This window comes from Gossypium hirsutum, chromosome D05 (genome assembly GCF_007990345.1).
Source record: "Gossypium hirsutum isolate 1008001.06 chromosome D05, Gossypium_hirsutum_v2.1, whole genome shotgun sequence".
NCBI lineage: Eukaryota > Viridiplantae > Streptophyta > Magnoliopsida > Malvales > Malvaceae > Gossypium > Gossypium hirsutum.
Window position 1 is genome coordinate 36,378,973 of NC_053441.1, and position 5,525 is coordinate 36,384,497.

Sequence of the window (5,525 nt, forward strand, 5' to 3'; positions counted from 1 at the left end):
CTTCAACACCAAACGCTTAGCAGCACATTCCAAACTTACACGGTGTTTTACCAGCCGATCCATCCCCAAGATTAGGTCGAATTCACTAAACGGTAGCTCCATCAAATTCGCTAGAAATATAACTCCTTGAACCTTTACGGGCACATCTCTAAACAACTTGTCTACCCTTACTGACTGTCCCAGTAGACTTAACACAATCATCTCAAAACCAATACTGTCACACATGATACCCAGGGTGCCGTACACAGTGCATGCAATGTATGAATGCGTAGACCCTATATCAATCAAAGCAGTGCAAGGTACATTATGAATTAGGAACGTTCCGGTTATAACATCTAGAGCGTCACCATCCTCTCAGTGACGAGCAGCATAGACCAGAGCTGGCTGCCTCACCTTAATGTTACCAACACCTCTACTTGGCGCTTCATGACCTCGTCCCATACCAATTTCACCTCTAGCCTACCCCTGGCCTTTCGGTGGCTACTGACCACTTTTCGCTGGCTAAACATAACCCTGACCTGCAGCTTGCATCTGAATAAGCCTCAAGGACAATTCTTAACTTGATGCTCCATAGACCCACATTTGAAACATGCCCCAACCTTCTTCCAGCACTCACCTAGGTGATGTCTCCTACAATCATCACAAGGCTGTGGTCTTGCAACCAAAACCCCAACTCAGAATCGCCCATCAAACCTTGCCTTCATTTTAGGCCTTCTAGAAAAACTCGAGAGCTCTTAATCCCTTTTATACCTGCCCTTATCCTTCTCACGGTTTTGGCGCTCAGAGCGCTTCACGTCCTCGGTGATTTTCACCTTTTCTACTAGGGCAGCAAAATCCGCTCTCTCTGTGGAGCTATCAATCCTCAAACGGCACACAACGTTCATATTCAGTCGCCACTATCCCACGAGCATAGTGACTCAGTCGCAGGAACTCTGTCTCATATTCTGCCACAGTTTTATTCCCCTAGGTCAAGCTCAGAAATTCCCTTCTTCGGGCGTCCACATAACTTGCGCCCACATACTTTTCTTGGAATACCGCCTTAAAGAAATCCCATGTTAATCGGTTGGCTTGAGTACCCTCTCTCACGGTAAGCCACCACTGATAGGCTTCGTCTCGCAGTAAAGACACTGTACCTTTTAGTTTTTACTCAGAAGTGTAGTCGAGGTCATTCATTATTTTCTTTGTGGCTTCCAACCAGTATTTAGCCACATTAGGGGCTACTCTAGAAATACCCCTAAAGATTTCTGCTCTATTCGACCGAAGTCATTATGAAATCGACCCACGTCCCACAGCACCAATACTGGACCCTGTGACCCTTTCCAAAATACGGAGCATAGCTTGGGATAGTGCATCATCCCCAGCCACTTGGTCGTATGATCCCGTCTCAGTCACCAGTGAAGCTGGTGCCTCTCTAACCCCAACATTAGGCATGTGTCCTGATGCCAAAGATCAAGCCCTAACACTTCCTCGGCCTCTACCGCAGCCTCGTGTACCCCTTCTGCAAGTACCTCTAGTGCTCATATCAAATAACGTATTATCTTTTTACGAAGTTTTATGTATTATTTTGTAATTTTAGTAATTACTAACAGATGTCTTAAGAAAAGCAGTAATCAGAGTTTTGATTTTGCAAATCAATGTCTCCCTACAGTTTCAGTTTACTCTCCATAAAGAGTTTCAGTACAGTCCTACTATCTATAGTAGTCTCTCAGTGTATTTCAGTTCAAGCAGTCTATAGTATAAAGAAAACTTACGGATTCCGCACTGAAGACTCGGTGTGCCACACTTGTAAACCTTCCAAAACACTTCAAGAACAGTTTTCCAAAAATTCCAAATATTTTCAAAACCCATTCCACAACTGAGTTTTGTAACTTGGCTCTGATACCACTAAATGTAACACCCTAAACCCAGCCTAAACGTTATGGTCGAATCTGACGTGTCACATTGAAGTGTCTTTTGAAAATTAGACTTGTTGGCCAAAATTTCGTTTCTAGGTTTAAAAACCCCTTTGTTATTATTCAACGAATCAATTAATCAAAACGTTTGCCTTGTTATATGCTATTGTTATAATAGGTTGATCTAAAATCGCGAAAGATTTTGAAAACTCTAATGTTTAAATTTTGTGTCTTTGAAAACAATAATTATTTTGAAAATTTGTCTTCTCATAAACTAGCAGTTTAAAATAAGTAAGCAAAGCCCAATTAAAAATTTAAACAAACATAAATGGCCTTATTACATAAACAAAACCCAACATAAAATTTAAATTTAAATAAAAGCAAGTGTAGAACAACAGTAATTGTGTGGCTAACTCCGAGTCCCTCGTAGCACCAAATCGCCTATGGCTGAGGATTACCTGTACAGTTAAAAGGAAAGGATGAGTTTACGAAAACTCAGTGTGTAATCCACTATCAGTCAGTCAGTATACAACATGTAGTAACAGTCTCGGCCTAAGCCCTATTTAGTAACAGTATAGTGTAGGCCCTAGCCCAATACAATATCAGTACAGTGTAATAATGCAACCCATCCCAATCCACCCAACACACCTCTCCGTACCACCAACACACCATGTGGGGATAAAATCGACCCACCCAGCCAACACACCAATATCGCAGCAAAGCTGCCAGTAACAGTATCGCAGCAAAGTTGCTAGTAACATAATACTTCCTCCATAACAGTATCCCAACCCCATGTAGTATGTCATGTCATAAATCATACGTGTATGCAGAATGTCATACTCAGTAACAGTCATATGCATATCATGAACACATCAGTCAACCTACCTCTAGGGGTATAATGGTCATTTCTATCTATTAGGGGTAAAATAGTCATTTTACCCTTTAAGGGTATTTTGGGGTCTCAGTGTAGATATCGACCTCTCAAAAGGTCCCTAGTCGCCTCGAGTGACTTAGGTAACCTAAATCATCATAACAGTATAAATGGACCTAAGGCCCATTACTTGGCCCAAGTGGGCCCACACACTCCTGCGGCCCGTTCAGCCCAGATTTTGCCACAACTATGAGATCTACATAGCCCAGTCCAGTATTTGCCACAAACCACAAATTTCATTCGTGTGAGGCCTACGAGCCCATTGGCTCTCACAGCCCATCTCGGCCCAACATGGCCCATTATTCAAGCCCATGATTCACGGATTGGGCTTACCACAAGAGCGATCGCATGCCTGTGTGGCCTCAAACGTCGTATTTTTAACTTTTTAGCTTTTTTTCGTTCTACAGTTACAATGGGGTGTTTACACACTTATTTACGAGAATAGTGCAAATCTCCACGTACACCAACCTAGATTCAATCATGACCCAATGTCAGTCCTTTAATCATTAGGGTAACACACCCTCTTATTGACACTTAATCCAAAAACACCATCTTTACCTTGCTTGAATGAGGGCGACTTAAATCCTCCAAGACCGCTAACCAAAAGTGGTCACACGCTTTTATCGATTATCTGTACCACAAACAATGATCTCATAAACTAAGTTAGGCCATATAAGTGGCCTCAAACTACGAACGATATCCTATAGAAACATAATCAGTATACGGCCTAAACCTGAAAAGTAAGGTAGCATATTACCTTGATTGAACATAGAGAACAAGGGTTGCGACTACTTCAAACCACTTATAATCCACCACTCCTCGAAGGAAACCCTAAAATCGCAATGAGTAACAAATTATGAGGAAAGAATCAACAGTCGATAATCAAATGATAAAAATGAGAGTATTCAATTTTAAGAAGAATAGAAGAGAACATGTTTAATCAAAAAGTGAAGAGTATAAACACTTTACCAATAGTTAGAAAAACTTGCAGCACTGGAACAGCGAGAAGCAGCGAAGAAAAGATCGGCGTAGAAAATGATACAACGAAAGGGTGATATTCGGCTAGAAGGTAGAAGGAGAATTAGCCAGGCAATGGTAAACCGATTGAAAGACAAAGAGGATATTCGACCAAGAGAGCATAGATTGAGGAAGAGAAGAAGAAAGAAAAAGGAATGGAGAATCAAAAGTTGACAACTGAAAGAAAGAAAGGAGAATTCGGCAAATGAGGGAACCAAAATACTATTCAGCCAAAACCAAATAAATAAAATGGAATAGTAGAAAAGTAATCAAACAAAACCAAGAGATACACGAAAACTTAGCTAAAATTTGACACACTTCTCCTCTCACTCACTTCCCTTGATTTTCTCCTAAAATCTCTCCCCTTATCCCTCATTGAATTATTTCACCGATTTCTCCTCAACTCCCCCAACAACTCCATTTAAATTCTATTCAAACTCCCCTTAACTGTGTTTCAGTCCAACTCCACTACCTACACAGATCAAGCAGCAAAATGAGTCACCCAAGGCATTTCAGAAGCCTCAGGGAAAGCACACAAGAAGGTACGTTCCCCGTGGAAAATTTAAAGTTGACACCCCTTTAAATGCTTAGTGTACCTATATTTTTAACCAAGTGAGAAGCCTAGGAATTTTGTCGAATCCACCTCCCATGCGGCCTAGTTAGTTGAGGTATAGTTCAAGGGATAGATATAGTTTTCATAATGATAGGGGACACAGGAAAGAGGACTATTTATGTTTGAAGGATGTCATAGAGGAGGATGTCAGAAACAATAAACTAAAGGACTTTGTAGCACAGAAAGCTTCGCCATCAGGGCAAGTAGAAGATCAAGAGTGCAATACTTGTTATAATTGGTACGGATGAAGAGTGGATGACGTCCAACACAAAGAGGAAGGCGCACCTCAGGAGTGTGATATCCATTAATTCACCTAAAAGACTGGGACAACAAGAGAAGTGGAAGGTAGAGTTTACTAAGGAAGATGAAGATTCAATTCATGATAAGGAGGGGAATGATCCTATGGTAGTAATAGAAACTATTGTCGGGTTTGAGGTTAAAAGGATTCTGGTTGATAGTGGGAGTGCTATTGAAGTGTTAACTTGGGAAGTATACCAGAATATGGGATTGAAAGAGCTGACTTTGAAAAGGGCAAGCCCTCTGTATAGCTTCGCCAACCATCCGGTCGAAGTCAAATGATGTATCATTTTACTGAGAAGTTGGTGAACATACAAATATGGAGTATGTTCAGTTTTTCACGGTAGACTATCCTATGGCCTATAATGCCATTTTTGGGTTCCCTATTATGCGGATGGCTAAGATGATGATCACCACTTTCTACAAAAAAATCAAATTTCCTACCAAAACAGACGTGGGGCTCATGAGGCTTGATCAATGTTTCGGTAAACAATGTCACATGTTGTTGGTCAAGTAAGAAATGTGATGCCAGAGTTTGCAGCAAGTCACAGCAAGTAGTTTGGATATGAGAAGTGAAGAAAGGGTTCGTAAACCAAAAATAGCATAGGTAATTGAGACTCTTCACTTATTTTATGATATGGAAAATATTGTAAGGATTTCTTCGGTATTGGTAGAAGAATGGAAGAGGTACTTAGTGTAGTTTCTGAGATAGAACTTAGATATTTTCACGTGGTCAGTAGCCGATATGCCTGGTGTGGACCCAGAGGTGATTTTA